This window comes from Cryptomeria japonica, chromosome 1 (genome assembly GCF_030272615.1).
Source record: "Cryptomeria japonica chromosome 1, Sugi_1.0, whole genome shotgun sequence".
In the NCBI taxonomy this organism is placed as follows: Eukaryota; Viridiplantae; Streptophyta; class Pinopsida; order Cupressales; family Cupressaceae; genus Cryptomeria; species Cryptomeria japonica.
The window spans coordinates 296226674-296246429 of record NC_081405.1 but is presented as its reverse complement, the minus strand read 5'-3'; the positions used below and the strand labels follow the sequence as shown (position 1 = coordinate 296246429).

Sequence of the window (19756 nt, the reverse complement as noted above, 5' to 3'; positions counted from 1 at the left end):
ATTATCCACTACCACCTGTGAAATTGTCTTTGCTTTCTTGGCAGCCCTTGGCTTAGGTCTTCTGAGCTGTTGGATATCAAATATGTCAGGAGAGATCTCCTGCTTCTTCCTCTTGGGAGTGATTGAACTCAACCATGGAGGTAGTTCTAACGAGTTCATATTTGAGATAAGAACTATGGTTTGTGAAGAAACAGGCTCCGCCTATACCACAGTTGTCACTCTAGGAGAAGCCTCTGTTTGAACAGAGACGAGAGTTTGTTCAAGTGGCAAATCATGACTAACTTCAGTCATGAACCTGCCAAAACTTATGGCAAAAGTATCAACCCCAGGAAGAGATATGCGGGACAAAACAACATATGAGGGATTCACATCAAATACATTTTCCAAGCCACCACGAGAAGTCTCAATAGGCACTTCTACATTAGTACAAACAAATGTATTTAGTTCAATAGGGTCTACATGAATTGTGGAGAAAGAGTCCTGTTGTGACGTTTTCACACATCGCCCCATTGCAAATGGGGACCCTTGCTTTTTTTTGCTTTTTAGGGTTTGTTCTTTGGGTTTTTTTTAGGGTTTTGTTAGTTAGCCTTTGCATTTTGAGTGCTGTCGGGGGGATCAATAGGGTAGCAAGTCCGGCTTGAGTGAGGTCCTGATCCTGAAAATTTGGCTAAGTCTGGAATGTCCTGATCCTGAAATTTGACTAAGTCTGGGAATTGAAAAAACCTCAAAAAAACTAGATTTTGCAATATAACTCCTGGAGGTCTGAAACCACTCTCAAACATCCTGAAAGTATATATGGAATATAACTTAAAGTAGAAGCACTTATACTTAAATGTTATATTCCATAAAAATTATCCTGATAGAGAGTTCGAAAAGTCAAATTTCGCTCCTGTCCTTCACTGAGGATCCAGAGCGAATTTCGCTCCTGTCCCTCTCAGGAGGACCAAGGCGAAGCGCTCCTGTCCCTCACCAAGGGACCAGGGCGATAATACTTATTTGAGCCATTCCTGACCGTGTTTGGACGAATTGAGACATCAAAGGCATGGTGAAGGACGAAATGAGCATGATAGAGCATCTAGACTTGATCAAAAACAATGAAATGATGAAGTTTTTGCCTAGAAGGTCAAATTCGCTCCTGTCCCTCACTGAAGGACCAGAGCGATTTTCTTTATATGCACAATTTTAGACCTTTTTTTGGACATTAACTTTTATTCATAGCATGAGGCAGGATGATATCTTCCCTAGCAAAGACATTTCATGGTGAAAAGTGAAGCATTTGGGCCTGGAGGGCAAAAATCGCTCTTGTCCCTCACTGAAGGACCGGAGCTTGAAATCCAAAATTTCCTTGTCCTTGAAAGATTTGAACGATTTGACGACTTGAGGAGAACCAAGGAAGTGCTTTTTACCAGTTGAATATAATTTGAAGGCACAAACATGAGGAGAAATAGACCAAAATGCAAAATCGCTCCTGTCCCTTAGTCAGGGACCAGGGCGAAATCCATTGTAGCTCCCGTCCCTCTCCCAGGGACCAGAGCGAAATTCTTCATAAGGCAAAATTCAGGCAAAAGCAAGCAAGTTTTAAGTTTGAAGGCAAGAAAAGAGGGTGAAACGAATTCGTTGAAGACAAAATTGAAGATTGCAAGACACCAAATGAGACCTATATTGGCCTGGGCGCTCCTGTCCCTCAGTCAGGGACCAGAGCGATTTTTGTCTTAGATGAATTTCTTGCCAAGTTTGAATGATTTCCAGGCCAAAGATGAATAAGATGGGGCACAACAAGACCATTGAAGATAATTTTTGAAGATGGCAAAGTGTAGTTGAGCTTGAAAGTACAAATTCGCTCCTGTCCCTCAGCTAGGGACCAGGGCGATATCTTAGTTATGTTGCCTTTCCTCCAAGTTCAAACCACTCCAAGTCAAGGTGAAAGGTGGCAAGGACGTATTGAAGCATCTCAATGAAGAACGGAGTATCAAAGGTCGCCAATATTGAAAGAATTACACCAAATGTCCCAGTTCGCTCTTGTCCCTCAGGTAGGGACCAGAGCGAAATTTTCATGAGGGCCTAAATTCTGAAGGTTTATCAAGTTTCAAGTGTCCAAAGGGGACCAAGGGACTTCATTTTACACGATGAAAGCAATGGCAAGTTGATGAAAGCAAGCATGAGCCCAGGACATTGAAGTTCGCTCCTGGCCCTCAGTCAGGGACCAGGGCGATATCCACCATATTTGCCAATTCATTCAAAATTCATGCCAAGTCAAGATTATACATGGTTGCACAGGGTCAAAGGTGTCTTAAGAAAATGATATGTAAAGGTTTCAAACGTCAAAGGGTCATCAATTGAACCAAGGGACCTATATCGCTCCTGTCCCTCAGTCAGGGACCAGGACGATTTGCACAAGATCATTCATTTTTCTTCAAGATCACGTCAAAGTCAAGGTTCGCAAGATCAAGGATATCATTTGCAAGGTGATGAACAAGGAGTAAAGCTTGAGAGATAGCAAATGTTGGCCAGAGCATGAAGTTCGCTCCTGTCCCTCACCAAGGGACCAGGGCGATATCCACCTTAGAGGGCATTCATCCACCAAATCAAGACGATCAAGCTCGAGTTTTTTGGCAAACATGCCAGTCTCAACGTGAGGATGGAGGTTTTGAACATAAAAGGCAAGAGAATCAAGACTAAACATCAAATTCGCTCCTGTCCCTTAGTCAGGGACCAGAGCGATAGGTTTGTGTCCTTACCTCTTCCACATTTGGCGCTAAAACATTCTTTAGATTTTATTAAATGCTAGGAAAAAATCGATAAATTTGAAATCCAATTAAAGTTAGCATTTAACATTAGCGCATGGGTCTTTATTAATTAATTTTTGCCTTTTAAAAATCGAGTTTATTTAAAATTATAGGCATTAAATTAATTAATTATAAATAAAATGGGGCGCTTGATTTAAAATTTGTTTCATTTTACAAAGGTCGGCCTTTAAGTTTATTTTAAATTTGCCTTATTCACCAAAGTCGGCCTAGGGCCAATGTGAAGGTGAGTGCCTATAAAGGGAGGTGTTTATTTCATTTTCAAATCATCATTTTATCCTCTTTCATATGCGATTTTGGAGAAGACAAGGTGCGAAATTATCATCAAAGAGGAGTGCGTGTTTGTTTCAAGTAAGGCGAATTTGTTATCTTCAAGACATTGAAGACTCCTCCCCCAAGGTGGCGAATTGCTAAAGTGGACGTTCATTTGGAGAGAGATCACGTTGAAGCCATCAAATTTTGATTTGTGCCTAGGTGAATTCCTTTGTTTTGCATTTTAGAGTTAAACTCTCAAGTAAGGTATGACAAGATCCCTTGTTTTAATTTCGAATTTTGATCGTCATAGCCTTAAATTTTGAATTGTAATAGCTCAATCGTTTTTTAGGAAATAATAACTCAAGGATTTATTATGAAGTTTCCTAAAAATTAATTTAATCTATGTTATTCATTGCAAAATCATGTTCCTAATTTTGAAATGTTGTGTAGGCATCAAATGGAGATCTCATCAAGGAAAATCAAGCCAGATCAAGGACGGTCTTCGCCGGGACGATCAAGCAAGGACAAGGACGACCTTCTTTGGACTAACATCATCAAGGGCAACCTCTTCCAATCCAGTGTTCCAAGGCGAGGTACATCATCATCCTGCACATCAAGGACACAAGGAGTTAGAACAAGGGCTCGTTGAAGAAGTAAATAGTTCCAGATGAATTAATTAAAGCAAGCTTCTCAACAACATCAAGTTGAATATCTACCAAGTTACAAGTGTCAAATGAGGTGGCGTCCTAGTCATCATTTCTCCAGTCAGTGTAGTCCACCTCAGCATGTCCAGATTCAATGTACTTAACTCATGGAAGGTGGCACAAACTCCGATGTACCTACCCTGGCTATCCATTGGTCGATTTTTCTAGAGAGGACATGTGTCCAAGCAATACAATTTTATCATTGGTCAAGCATTAAATGTTATGTAATGGTTGTAACAAACCCTAATTAGGGTTTTCATTGTTGAATCTTGGCCATTGATCTCGAATTGATCTAAGCCATCGAATTGTATTGTGGGCACTATATAAGCTCTGACATTTCATTTTGTAAAGTTAAGGAGAGATAATATAGAAATAGTTGAAAGTAGTTAGTAGATAGAGAGTAGTTAGAAATTGATAGAATAGCAATTAGAGTAGAATAGGAGGACAAGGCAAGAAATTGTTGCCATTGATTGTAAACAAACTCCATTTTCATTGAAGTAATGGTGAAGTGTGTCGTTTCTTGCAATTTGCATGGTTTCTTGTTGAGTCTTCAATCATAGATGGTAGATGATTAGATGAATGGAGGAAATGTGATTGATTGATGGTGGAATTCGTATATCCATACTACTAGCAGTTTGTTGATTGCGGACTTGCCTTGTGTAGTCAACTGGAATCGTTCAGCTTAAGCTCAATTTCAATTTGTCACTTCTTCATTGATATGCATCAACTTGATGGTGTCTATGCTTGCGGTGATGATTTGAACATCATAAAGCTTCCCTTAGAAGATCGCACTAGCCTTGTGGAGATGGTCCATTGATGTCAAAACAAGACCTAGTTAGAGTTTCATCAAAAATCAAATCATTGCTCCTACATTCTTAGTATTAGGATTAGATCTTCTCTTCGCCCTCATCCTTTTTTCCATTTTTTTCAAATCTAAGCCAGTAAGAGCCTGTGTTCCAGCAAAGCAGATCGGAAGTTCAATCATCAGATGTAAGTCCCCTTGTGATTCCAGCAAATCACATCATACCACTGGAGCTTATCCACACGTAGAGACCCTACTAACCAGAACATTGGAGTCATCCTAACTGATTCTTCATGCGAATCTTCAGCAGTTAGAGACTTTATTCAAGAGAGGATAAGATGCCTTTAGGTATTTTATTCTGTGTATGATGGTGTACAAAATACACGTCAACAAGTCCACATCTATATCAATTGGAGACATGGGTACATCCAATGACAATTGGGGAACCTAGTGAGGAGAACTTGAGTCCACAGTAGGAGGGGATCGTTGTACTCTCCTCATTTGCTTCACCTTCGGGGTCAATGACATGGATCTATACTTGAGGCTTTTCCTTTCCTTTTAGTGATGTCTGGTTGAGGAATGACCATAGCCCTGCTCACTCTTAACTTGATTCTAGAGCCAAAAGAGGAGGCAACTTCTTTGGACTTCATTCCGACCTCAAATCTATTCCCAACTGGTCCAATTGAATCACTTTCCGCTCCACCTTTAATCTTGATAGTTTTGACATTATTATTCTTCAGCCAAGTATTGGTGTTAGCAAGGATGGGCTGAAATTTGTTGAAAATAGTAGTACACTCCTTTTTTGACCATTGAGGAGAGGGAAGAGGAGCTTCTGCAACTCTTTGCTCTATATATTCCGGGTCAAGAATTTTCTCGTCTCCACCATTCCTTCTGGGATCTTGGTTAGATCCAGATTTACAATCTTCTCCAAGGTGAGCTTGCTGTAATCTATTCTCCTTATGTCTTCTTCTGTGTGAAGATCAACCCATACATCCTCGAGGCGATGAACATGAGTGAAGGCTCTTTTGATCTTGTCCTTCATCCCTCGATAATCAAAATCTTTCCCCTCCTTGAACTTCTTCAACTTGATTTCTTGAAGTTCATTTTCCATTGCCTTGGCTCTTGTTGATGTGGTCAAAGATTACCAACCAATTTGCAATGGATTGTGAGAGGAAATATTGATATTTTGTTTATGATTGGCTAACCGGACTGCATTAATTGCCATCAATTGTCTAGCCAACTCCATCAGAATGATCTTATCGGTGGGATATCTAGGTAGCATGTATGGCTGACCTTCAAAACATCCAACTCTCATGTAGGTGAAAGTTGGGAACTGCAAGAACAAATATCCATACTCATTCACCTTCCTCCATGCTACCTTAGACACTATTGTTTTTGAGTGTTTTGTCAAATAAGCACGTAAAATAGCCAAAGAATGCGTCTTGCATCCTCTTGTAATGAAGTCTACTGGGCCTCAGAGTGAGTTGCTCATAATACCTTCATATTGGTATCAGTGATTTGTCACCTTTGATAGAAAGACCAGGAAACTGTCTAAGTGACGCTGCTATGTACACCAAGTACGAATTCATGTAAAAATTGAGGGTGGTTGAGACTTGTGACAACTGCTCACATAGGTTGTCACTGATAACTTCACCCCAAAAGATGTGAGATTGCCCTTTTCTCATGACTACGATGTACTTGTACATCCAGATCTCAAACACATTGGATTTCTTCAATCCCATTATTTTGTTGAGAAGTGTGATCATATTAGCGACTTCTTCAATGAATTCAAAGTGATACAACTTGGGCCATATTATGAAATAGTCCTGGGAGTGTTGATCCATTTAGAGTTGATGTGTCTTATGCAGTCTGATCTTCTTTGGTTGTAATAGTCTAGAGCATTCTTCATAGAGATGTCTGCATACATAGGGGCAATGGGAACTTTGAAGATCTTGTCGATAGTCTTTGCAACCAATCTAATAATGATATTGCTGTCATCATCCATGATTGTTTTAGACCTGCTGTCAAAATGAGCAGCGCATGCAAGCACAAATTCTGGCTCCAGGGCAGCCACTGGGAGAGTAGAAACCAAATGGATGTGACTATTTAGGAGCATCTGCATGCCATGAGACAATGATCCCTCCACCCTTTCTGGATCCTCAGACATATCAACATGTTCGATCTCTGTATCCTTGATCTCTTCAATGAGAGAAACCACTTGAGTAGGAGCAATCTCATTATGATATTTATCATATTTGTATTTCATCTTCTTGTTGGAAGGAGATGCTGGCTCTTCTGTCTTTGAACAAGAATCTGCAACACTGTGATGAAAACTCAAAAGAGTGAGAACATCTTTAGAGGCTATTGGGGAAGCCATGATGCCAAGACTTGGAAAAATTAATGCTCAAACCTAAACTTGCTTGAGTTTTTAGCATGAAAAAGGAGTGGAGTAACTAAAAGATGCTTTGTGGATAAGACTTAGACAACGACAAGGGTGAAATTTGGATCTTGGAGGGTTGACTACAAGTGTGTGAAAGCAAGTTTGGAATATATGACTTGGGAGCAATGATAAACTTCTACTTGCAGTTGGGTTTCTAGGACTTGATTGCAAGTAAACTAGTTTGAAGAAAGGAAGGGAAAAAAGACACATCTTGCACTTGTAATTGGGTCTTAGAGACCCGACTGCAAGTGAAAAATGCTTGCAAATGAGTGAACAAAGTCGATAGTTTGTCTTTGAAATCGGAATTTGGGAGCTTAGTTGCAAATGATATTTGAATGTGAAAAACACTTGCAATCGGGTCTCAACCAGCCCGATTACAAGTGAAATGAAATGCTAATATATAATAATAAAGCTTGCAATCGAGTCTCTAAGACCTGACTGCAAGTAATTCTTACTATTCGCAAACGGAAGGATAACCATAAGCACTTGTAATCGGTTCTCAAAAAGCCGATTGCAAGTGAAAAGATTTACCAAGGAGAAAATAAACTTGTAATTGGGTTTTTGAGACCCAATTACAAGCACTATCATCTTGTAATTCCAACAAAATCATTGCAACTAAGGTGCAAGCGATGGATGGGAAGTTCATGGCCAAACATTCATGTCTCAACCTGCAAATGAGAATGGCAAATAGATGACAAATGCAGAATGGGAGGAACAACGTGAAGATGCATGGAGGGATATCAAACTCATGCTTTGATGCTCTTACAATTGGGAATATAAAGCCCGATTGCAAGAAGTATAAAGTGTCAAAGGAGAGGCCCAAAGTGCCATTCAAGAATGTAATTGCCCCTAAGAACATATGCATAACAATAAAATGCAAAAGACTCAAGAGGGAAAGACGAAAAAATTACCTGATAATGAAAACCCTAAGGAAAGAAACACCACTTGCTTAGATCCTTACATAACCTCAAGAAAATAATTCCAAAGGTCCAAAAGCATACTAAAATAGAAAAATAAGAGAGAAACTCCTAATACACTTCAAAGTCTTGGAAACAAACTCCAAGAAAACCGCAGAAGATGAAAGGAGAGAAAATCGGGTTATGGATGACCTATCGCAAGTAATACATCTCATCACTTTTCTCATTACACTTGTAGTTGGGTTTGAATGGCCCGACTTCAAGTATGTTATAACACTCAAAATAAAGAAAGCTTCACTTGTAGTCGGGTTTGAAAGACCCGACTACGAGTAATTCTTACAACACTTAAATATATTTAAAAAAAGGCCACTATTACTTGTAATGAACATCCTAAAACCCGATTTTACATTAAAAAGGGCAAAAGCATAACCCAAAACAACCAAAACTCTAACAAGGATGATAAAAAATTCACAAAAACGACTAGACACTAATCGAGATGAAAATTTGACATCGAAAAACGTGCATTAGAGAGATAACAATATAAGTAGTTGCCTTCATTTTCAGATTACGAAAATGGGGACAACAACAACTATTATAGGAGATTTTTGAAAGGTTCTCACAACTTGCAATCCCATTGACAGGTTGATGAAGAAAGGATCTCTCTTGGAGCCCTTCAACATAGAGAGCTTTTGACAAGCTCAAGGGGCTAATGAGTTCATGTCTTGTTTTGGCTATTCTAGGTTTCTCACTTCCTTTTGTTTTAGAGTAATGTGGTGGTTGATGCACTCTCTAGGAAACCTTATTTCTGTTTTATGACTAATATGTTTGTTGATTGGAAGGTTTCTATAATAGTTGAATATGGCAAGAACACATGTGCTATTGACATTTTGGTGAGAAGTTACAAGATGGCAGGTACAAAGTGGTTGATGAGCTCATTCCCTATAAGGATTTGGTCTATCTTGTATCATTACTCACCACTTGCTGGTAATCTAGGTTACTATAAGGCATACAAGCAGGGAGTGATTTTCATGGAAAGGGCTCAAGGGTGATGTGTTAAAATATGTTAGGGAGTGTTTAGTTTCTCAACAAAAGAAAACAGAGCGTGTATTTTCAGCTGGCCTGTTGCAGCCCCTACCAATTCCAAATCAGAAATGGGAGAGTATTTCTGTCGATTTCATTATACGGCTTCCAAAGGTTCAAGGTAAGGATTGTATCTATGTAGTTGTTGATAGACTCACTAAGTATGGTCATTTTCACGCTATATTTTCAAAATACAGGGCCCCACAAGTTTCTGATTTGTTCTTTAGAGAGAGTTTTAGACTTCGTGGGCTGCTAAAGAACATTGTAAGTGATAGGGACAACAGATCCATCAGCTTGTTTGGCAAGAGCTCTTTTGATCGATAGGTACAAAATTGACTCCAAGCACTAGCTGTCATCCTCAAATTGATTGGTAAACTGAAATTGTGAACAAATGGATGGAGGGTTATTTGAAAAACTATGTCAAGGATAACAAACAACATGGGTCATGTGGCTGTACCTTGGGGAGTATTGCTACAATTTTACTCATCACATGATTGTAGATATGACTCCTTTCAAGGCTTTTTACGGCTAAGATGCTATTTCATTCATGGATTTGATTCTTTCAGTTAGTAGAGCATTGAGGGCTAGAGATTTGATTCAACAAAGCTTAGACATTGCGAATGCCCTAAGAAAACCTACAACAATCCCAAAACCAGCAAAACATGTATGCTGATCGCTACTGAATTGAAAGGGTTCTTGAGGTTAGAGCCATATAGACAATCTTCCATGAAGGGAATTGGTGTAGCGAAGTTGAAACCAAGGTTTTATGGGCCTTATAATATCACACGAATGGTCAGAGAGCATATGAAGTAGAGTTATCAAGAAACCACAAAATCCATAATGTTTTTCATGTCTCTCACCTCAAAAGGATGCTAGGGAAGCATATCACCCCTAGTTTGGAGCCGTTTCCACTCGATGATGAAGGCAAATTAATCTTGGTACTTGAAGCAATAATAGATACGAGGGAGAAGAAGCTCACAAGCAAGATCATTATTGAGTGATGATGGAGGCAAATTAAATCTTGGTACTTGAAGCAATCATAGATATGAGGGAGAAGAAGCTTAGAAGCAAGATCATTCGAGTATCTAGTAAAATGGAAAAATTTGCCTCTCGAGTATGCCATGTGGGAAGGAGCTGAAATCTTTGATCATCCAAATTTGAAATTGCTTGAGGGCAAGCAATATTTGGGACAGGACTGTCATATTTCCCTCGCTTAGACACATCAATTTTATTATATTAATAATAAAGAGTATTATAATAATAATATAATGATAATATTAATTATTTTAATAATAATATATATTTTTTGGGTCCAACTTGCCTTGCATCAAATAGTGCTGAGCTACTTGCATATCCACCTACAAATAGGTAAATGATGTTGAAATTGTTGATCTTCTTGTCATTGATGTCAACGCATGTGCAGTTTGCTTGCCGCCATGTGGTTTGCAGAGCAGTATCTGCTGTTTGCGTGTTATGCAGATGTGTCAGTGGATGCCAATGCTGTCACTTGTCTTCATGATCGGTTGGCTTGGCTCTGTTTTGAAATCTCTTTTGTTTGCGTGTTATGTAAACGTGTCAGTGGATCTCAAGGCTACTACTTGTCTTCATGGGCTCTGTTCTGTAACTGGTCTTTTTGTCTTTGGCGGTTTACTGACATTGACAGAGAATTTCTGGTGGTTGGTTAGAAGTCTGTAGAAGTTGGTAGTATATTCTTGACTGTTTCGACTTCTTCAAGTCTGATAGCTGTGCTTGTTCATTGATCATATTCTGAGTGTGCGGAAGCAGTTTCATATTCTGATTTTTGTGTTACATTTGCAGTATGTGCATATATTTTCTTATATTCTTCTGTGCATTGTCCACAAGTGTCACGTACTTTGGACAGAAAACCTTAAATGGTTTTTGCTGTGGATGTAAGACAAATAAAAATCTTATCCTTGCAATTTGTTAGAGACAGGTGTTCAGATGGATGTTTATTTACTGGTGATGATCGGTTTTACTATAGAATTGCAGAGTTTAAATGATTAATTTCTGGATTGTGCGTAAGAGGTTACCAATATGAGAAATACTTTTTTTCTCTGAAGTATTCTCCAGATAAAGTCAGAGCTTGTTTGTTGGAAGGTTGGAGTTTTTGGTAAGTAAAAAATCTGATTTATTTGTGTGTGAGAGGTGTGGGGATATGAGCTTGAGAGAAGATTTTTAAAGGGTGAATATTGACGTGAGGACTGTTTTTTGACAGTTCTTCCTGAGTTGTAGAGTAGAATAACACACAGTTTTTGTTACAGATTTTTAATGAAGATGATACTCTGAGATACACATGCAAGAATAATATTAGATGTCAAGGTGACTGATGCAAAACTCATGTTTTGAAATCTTGTTCAATCTGTATTGAAGATATCATGGGTGACTTAAATGTAATTTTTTTGAAAGTTTTGGAGAGAGAAGGGTGTTTGTGATACATTCCTCTCAATTTTACAAGAAATTTACAATCTGATATATAAGTTAAAAGTCTGAAGTCTGAGAGGTTATAAGTTTAGTTTTATTTCTTCTATTAAGAGGTTGGAGCCTCTGTGTTATCGATTGAGTTGGAGCTCTTTATGAGGTTGGTGCCTCTTTTGTTCAGAGTTGGTGCTTCTTATGTGAGTTGCAGCTCACTGTTGTACTTGGTTTGGTGCCCATTTGATTTTATGAAAACTTTTGATGCCATGGTTTTTTACTCGTAAGGGTTTTCCACAAGATAAATCTTGTGTTCTCTTAGTGTTTATTGGTTTAGCTCTGTTGTTTTGTTTTTATTTGTGTTAATGTTTTTGAAATACTGATTCACCCCCCCCCCCCCCCCCCCCACCGTCAAACCCCCTCTCAGTATTTCTGATTTGGTTCACAGAAATTGATATAGGTTTTAGGAAGAAATTCCTAAGGCTGATTGCTAGGACAAAAACTCTAGCTATCCACTAAAATTAGGAGGTAAACCTTGATCTTGTCATATATCCATTTCCTCACAAATTTGCAATGTGTCATTGAAAATTCGGAGCGCTAACAAGTAGATAGGTTTTCATCAGGAAAGAATTGTCGTGTTGATATAGATTCAGCTTGCAATTTGGGACACCAATCTTAGCAGACTTTTTGAGGACCAGTGCACAAGCAGGGTTTGGGAGGAGAGGACGGCTGGGCAATCAGACCTGTAATATATATGATTTGCTGATCTAACCATTCTGAAGCATTCACGAGACCCTGTAACTATTGCATGAGGATATAATACCATCTGCCAAGCATCCACAGACTACAACAAGTCACCAGATCTAACTTGGAAGGGTAGTTCACTTTAGATTGGATGCAAATCAATTGCAGATGTTGGTGGACAGACCTAAGAACTGTTGGTGCAGTATTCAAGGTCATCTTCTTGGAAGTGCGTTGACCTTCTGAAAATTACATGCCTCAGATCTGAGTAGAACAGAAGAAAAAAGGAGAGGTAGACGTGTTTACTGACTAGAATCACCATCATTTGTGTTGTCGCAGACTTGATCACAAGTACAACACCTCACCATAACCTGGGTAATAAGCATCGACAGATCTCAAGTCAAGCATTCATCTAACCCCGACAAGGAGTGACACATCAGATATGAACCTAAATTTGGCATTGGAGGTCATTCAAGTGTTGCACATAAATCCTTGCAATCTGATTAGGTAGAGATTTGCCCTTGAGAAGGAGACTTGGGGTCAATCATACTCAATTAGGTGTATTCAATCTGTCAATGCAAGTTCTGCAGGTTTATATCAGACAGGTTTTTTTTCCAATGATCCCTAATTTTTGGTAATTGACTGTATATCAAAGATTTTAACTATTTGAAATTCTATTTTGAATAATTATTCCATGTTGCTGTTTGATGAGTTGGTATTGCTATTGTGAAGTATTTGTCTGAAATCAAATATCTACGTTGTTTTGCACATTGTTTTCAATGCAGATTTATTGCACCATTTCTTCCCACCTTTGTTGGATTCTCATGAGACTACAACTGGTTGAAACCAATCTAGACTTCACCTCATCAAGAGACTAATTAGATACTTGTCACTAGAATTTAACAAACATAGCAACAAGAGATCCCTCCAGATTGTGAAAGCAGATCAAGTTGCTTTCAAATGGAAATGGTTTAGAAAAGTGCAAGTTGCTCATAACTTTTCCCATCTAATTCCGTAGTTGAACATGATGAGAATCATTGCTGTTCAAGGAGGGGAGATCTATCTAAAAGGACATGGGAAACTCAGGAGTACATAACTCTCATCAGCATTCACATTTGGTTTATGTGCTCCATCAACAGCCGGACTCCTCGCCAATCTTGCCACACAAATTTGAGGGTATTTTTATAGACAACGTTTCAAGTTTTAGGTTTTGATCAAACATGGAAAACTAATGGGAGATAAGTTGGTGCCCAAGATTTGTTTGTGATAGAATGTAAGGTTTTACTGAACATAAACAAGATCATTCAACCTTTGCATTTACACTTGTTGCACTTCTTAGAGTGTATGTACTCAAACATACTCCAATTGTGTTCTCATTTTGAAGCGTTGCATGGTTGGTTGAAGACATGAATTGTTATCCCCTAAATATTTGACACCTTAACACCAAACCATGCATTTGAAATGAGAAGAAAAAAAATCAATCTCATTTTTTATCTAAGTTTCAACATTAACCTGAAAAAGTGGAAAACTTTGATTTTTCAACCTAAATTATGCTCTTAATAGAATTTTATTTGGCTGAATGTAGTCTGAGTTGCCTTTCATGTCTTAGGCTTCCTTGTGCAAGTCTATAGATTTCAATCTTAGAGATTATCTTCTCTCAAGTTGAGGATTAGGTAACATTCACTTAAAGATTAAATAGAGCCCACTTAGAATCTCCTCACGACCTTGAAATCTAGGCAAAATTAGAATGCTAGATTCAAGAGATAGATAGCTGCATGGAATTGTGGAGTTGAAGGTGCCATTGTTAATGAATGAATTCCCCTATAGGACAATATATATCTTGAACCCCAACAAGATCTAATGGCCTTCTTGGCCCTATCCATGCCCTCATTTATATAGCCAATTGCAGGCTTCTCCTTATCAACAATTCGAAGGAGAACAATTAAAGGTTCTGTGAATTGTAGTCATTATTAAACATTAACAAGAATACAAATAAGTGAACAAATAAAAAAAACAAATAGAATGGAAATATGAACTTACCTATATCAGCGTTACCAGGAGACCTGTCTCCTACCCCTGGAGACGTGTACCAGTACCGGAGACCCGTCTCCAGTACCGGAGACGTCTCTGGAAACTTCTTGATGCATAAGGTTCTTTTGACTGCCGTCTCCTACCGTCTCCAAAGTCTCCCGACCAAAAAATGAAGTCTCCTCCTAAAAAACTTGGGGCAAAATGCAGTAAAAAGGCAAAAAAAAATATAAAAAATAAATAAGAGAAGCTTACAGCAAAGTGAAGCCGTAGGGAAATAACTAATAAGGAAATTGTTTCGCAGAAAGACAAAAATCCATGCAAAGTTATAGTGATTGGATCTATTGATAGCATAGACTTTTTGTGAGGACTGATTTCTTATCATTGTAATAGTCTAAATAGAAATTGCCTTCACTATTTAGCAGACAATATTGAGTGTGCTCAACATCTATATTACCTTACTTTCACTAAACAATTTAGACCGGCTATTAACAGTATAAACAATTTTAATTTCAATTTTTGTTCAATTTTAAAGTTAATGTTAAATTTTACCATTGTTTCTGCTTCAAAGTTCTTTGTCATGATATGTTTTAGAAATTATTAAATTATATTTAAAAAAAAAGTCGGCGTCTCCAAGTACCCCCGTCTCCTATTTTTGAAAATTAGCCGTACCAGTACTGGTACCAGTCTCCGAAGTCTCCAATTACCCTCGTCTCTTGGTAACCTTGACCTATATGATCTTCTTTGTTGGAAGACAAAAGCTATGCTCATTGAAAACCCAATCCACCATGGTAACCCTTGCATTGGACTCGCCATATAATGATGTAAACCACTTCTTGTTAACAAACATGCGTTTCATGGTGGTAAAGTTTGTTGCAAAGTGGGTTATTGTAGTATGAAGCAGCTCTTTCGTGTCCATATAATTTCCTCATTAGTTTGAGGTCTCAAGCATTGTTGTACACATTTTTGCAAATATTTGTACCATGATACACACATGCTTTGATCCATGGGGATTTTGCCAAGATCTTTTAATATGAGATCAAGGAAATAAGAGCTTAAGGTGTCTATCCATGAGAATCTATGTGTAGCAATATAATTTATTACATTATATGTAACTATTTGAACAACATTCTCCTCATCCACCTTGGCCTCCAAAAATTCACAAAGGAAGTCAAGATTTGTTGTGTTTTCTAAAGCATCAATGGATTTCAAGAAAATTGTGCCATGAGAAAGAAACAATAAAATTTGATATGCTAATATTAATTAATAAAGTAGAAATTAGAAACTTTAATCACTAAATCAATAGATTTTAGGAGTTCAATCACTTGAGGAAGAAGCAAGGAAATTCAACAATGTTCTATTTCTTCCACTTGTCCAACTATCGATTATGATGGTGCAAATTCCTCCTCCATATCTCATGCTACTTGTCAATTTTGACCTTCACATGGCCCACCTTTGAGTCAAAAGGGGGCCTCATATCTTTTTAGTAGAGGCTTTGAACTTTGCCTCACAAACAGTATTGACATATGCCATATTTTACCAATAACGATATCTAAAACAAATAAAATAAACATAATAAGTACTATAAAAAATTAGAGTTTAAATTCTACAAATCCCTAAATTCAAAAATTCAAGAAACAAGAATCAAAGAATACATTTTATAACAATAATAAGTATTAATTATGGCTGGATGAAATGGAATGGCTCAATAAAACCAGAAGTATCCATTTGCACTTGTTGCCGTGTCATGCTTGCCTTTGTTCTAATCCATGCTCTCAAGTGATGGTTTGGAAAGCAAAGCAGTATTAAAGTAATATTGTAATATTTAGCTTGTAAGGGTCATTTAAGTCGTTTAGTTAGTTTTGAGTAATTCTATTCTGTAAGTCAGTCAAATAGTATTTAGAATCTTTGTATTCTGTCTTAGATCTCGATCATTTCAGTTATGGAAAGATCTTTTGTAATTGCTTATATGAGGAGTATTCCTCTCCTCTGTTAACAAATCAATCAATTATCATTTCATAGTATTAGAGCATAGGCTCTTTTTTTGGCGATTTGTTTAATAAAAAAAATCGATTATTTGTTTAAAACAAAAATCATGGGTTTTTTGGCGGATTCCAGCATTGGTCCACCCAACTTTCATTTTTGAGGTTGGCTATCATGAGAAAGCATTCGAGGAGCCCCTCAAATATATTATTGCCATGTTTAACAACTTGACCTACCCATAATTCAACGAATCAATGAGAGGGACGAACAAACAAAGGAGGGAAGTGGCTAACAAAACTGACTGTATCGGTAGGAAGGGTGATAAATGCTCGATTCTAGCAACTATAATTGTTTGAATAAAATTCGCGGTTTTTTCTATTGGAGATCAAGGGTTTTTACCAGCAAGGTTTTTTGAACGATTTTTTGATTAAAAATGTGGTTTTCTCATTTGTGTTTCTTGATCATTTTTGCTCGTGATAGGTCGTTTTTCTTTTTGTAGCGGCTGAAACTAGTTTTTTTCTGTGCAAAGGGTTTTAGGCAAACATCTTTTTGATTATTTTTGGACAAAATCGTGGCTTTCCGTCTTCGACAAAATCTTTTGAAGATTTTTTATAAAATCTTGGTTTCTTGCTGTTCGTTTTTGCAATTATTTTGATTTTTAATGAAACCTGTGTTTGCTTTAGCAAGAGGTTTTTGCATGATTTTTTCATAAAAATCATGGGTATTAGTTTTTTGTAGTGTTTTGGGGTCCTGCCTAGGGTTTCTAGGACAAACGATGTTTCTTAAAAAGTATTGAGTTTTTGTACGATTTTTTAACAAAATCATGGGTGTTACTGTTTTTCTTTAAAGCAGTGGAGGGTTTTTGACAATTTTTGGCAAAATTGTGGATTTTTAGAACAGTAAGGTTTAGAGCGATTTTCCAAAAGATCGTGGGTATTCCAAATTTTTGCACAATTTTTTCAAAAACAAATCATGGGTTTCAATTTTTTCTTCCGATTTTTTAGCAACAAAAATCAAAGGTATCTGAAAAGCTTTTTTTTTCTTGTTTACAGTGTCTTTGGATAGCGGGAGGGATGGTTGGAAATCTATCACATGTCACATTGTGGTAAAACTTGGTCATATGAAGAAGTTATGCAAAAAGCGGTTGGCTGATCAAAAATCCAACCAGGGAGGGTCTCAACAATAGGCTCATGTCACAGAGCATTTAGAGGAGGAGTCAACCTTCTATGCATTCATGGCCTAAAGACCAACAGATCATGGCAAGTCTTTGCATGGTAGTTAGTAGAATGACCATTAAGGGAGGGTATTAAAATAATATTGTAATATTTAGCTTATAATGGTCATTTAGGTCGTTTAGTTAGTTTTTAGTAACTTTCTATTATGTAAGTCAATCATTTAGTATTTAGAATCTTTCTATCCCGTCTTTAGTTCTCAATCGTATCCATTATGGAAAGATCTTTAGTAATTGCTTATATAAGGAGTATTCTTCTCCTTTGTTAACACAACAAGCAATTATCGTTTCATAGAATCTTTCTATTTAGTCTATAGTTCTCAATCGTTTCCATTATGGAAAGATCTTTTGTAATTGTTTATATAAGGAGTATTCCTCTCCTTTGTTAACACAACAATCAATTATCATTCCAAGTAGTGCTTTGGTTAAAAATATGAATTTAATTTAAATCCATGGATTCTAGGCCCAATACAAGCACTAGCATACCATGACTTAATGATTTAGAAGATGGGGGAATTGAAGAACAAGGGTCTCCTTGAATGGCTTCCATCTCCTCTTTGCTTATTTTTTAGTTCCTTCTATTGGTAAAATATCTCTAATTCACTTTACACCCCATGCAACTTTAGTACACTCATCTTTGTGCTTTTTAACATCTTGGCTTGATATATGTGCAAGGGGATATTTCATTCAGTTAATGTCTAGCCCACAATTTTTTGTTTAACAATATATATAAAACAACTTCCCTTTCTTTGATCTAGGGATGGCTTTTTTCCAACAAGTGTCCTTTTTAATTGGGCTGACATAAGAACAGTTTATAAATGTAAAGTATGCTGCAATAACCTATAATTGGAAAATAATTTAACATTTATGGTTTCTAGTTAAATTAAGATAAGAGAATTAGGGAAAAGTTAAAATTATTATCATTTGTATCTATAAAATAGAATTTTCATACATAAATAGCTAGGGTTTGTTCATAAAAAGAGATTAAAAAAATAGTTAGGATTCGTTTTTTGTTCCATGAACCTAAGTGCAAAAAGAATGAAAAATGTAGAAGACAAATGAAAATTAAAAATGAAAACAATAAAGAGATTTAAAAAAAAAGTACTACTTCAAATTTGCTCCAAATTGATAGTGGGCCACTTCAAAGCAATGGTGGGCTCCTTTAGATGCACTGAGGGCTGCTACAAACCTACTCAAATTGTATTCAATCATGTTTGTTGATTAACTTGTTTGCTGGTTTTTTCTTCTATGGCATGTGATTTTGGCTTCGATACTCTTTTTCTTCTCCTTCATTTTCTTGCAAATGAAATGAGTGTGCCTTTAAGTGTTAGAAGTCATCTTAAGTGATTAGGTTTTCCTTTTAAAATTTTTTTTCCTTTATTTTTTAAATTGTCTACTATTTTGGTTGAGTTTGCTTAGTGACTTGTCTAGTCTAGTGAGTCTGCAGACTTTACAAGTCCGATCAGATTCAGTAGCTACATGGGTCAAGTCTGATCAGACTCACAAGGTACTTGGGTCATGAGTCCTTTGGCATTGTTTGATGATGTTCATCTTGAGACTTGCTGAGTTGGGCAAGTCCTGTAACATTGGTTTTGATAGACTTGTTCTACATAGACAATCGTAGCACTGTTCTTGGCTAACTTAAACACAGAGGAATCTAGCTGTACTTGTACATTCATCCTTGGTACTTGTTCCCCAGTGTGGAAATGTGTCCTTGTTTTGGAGACCCATATGGGGACATCTCCAAACATTAGGAGGCTTCATATGAAGTTTCTTTGTGTTTCTATGTCTCCTAGAAAAGCATGCATGAGAATTGGTAAACTTTCTATAGAGGTTTCTTAGATTTATAAATTACAGTAGGTATTCCTGAAGTGCTGACATGTGGTTGAAAAAATCTGCAATTTGTATTTTCTTCATTAAAAAATTTACAAGGTTTTGGTACCAGATTTGTTTTTTATACCAAGTCCCAAAGAGGTTTAAAGAGAAACAATAGACTGAGACCATTGAGTTCAGGGCTGGGTCTGCTGCATGTGTTTTGATCCTAGTCTCTATTTGCTATCTCTAGATGATTATGTTTTAAAATCAAATGTTATATTATCATTATGATTTTCAAATATTGATAGAATTAATCCTCGTTTTTGTTGGCTATTTCATTTCTTCAAAATGTCAGTTTAAAAAAAAAAAAGCATTTAAGTATTTTACATTTGTTAATAGTTGCATATCCACTGTACAGCTATGATTTTCCAAATGTAAGGCATATATGTAAATTTTATTGTTTATTTTGCTTTTGCCAACTTTGAAAAAAAATGGGATACCGGTACCTGTCGCTGCTCCCATT

General features: G+C 37.0%; 1 protein-coding gene across 3 annotated transcripts in view; it reads left to right on the top strand.

Moving 5' to 3' along the window:
• LOC131046441 (V-type proton ATPase subunit F) overlaps positions 1 to 19756 on the top strand; it is a 161119-nt gene that overhangs the window by 60977 nt on the left and 80386 nt on the right. The gene's annotated exons all lie outside the window — the stretch shown is intronic.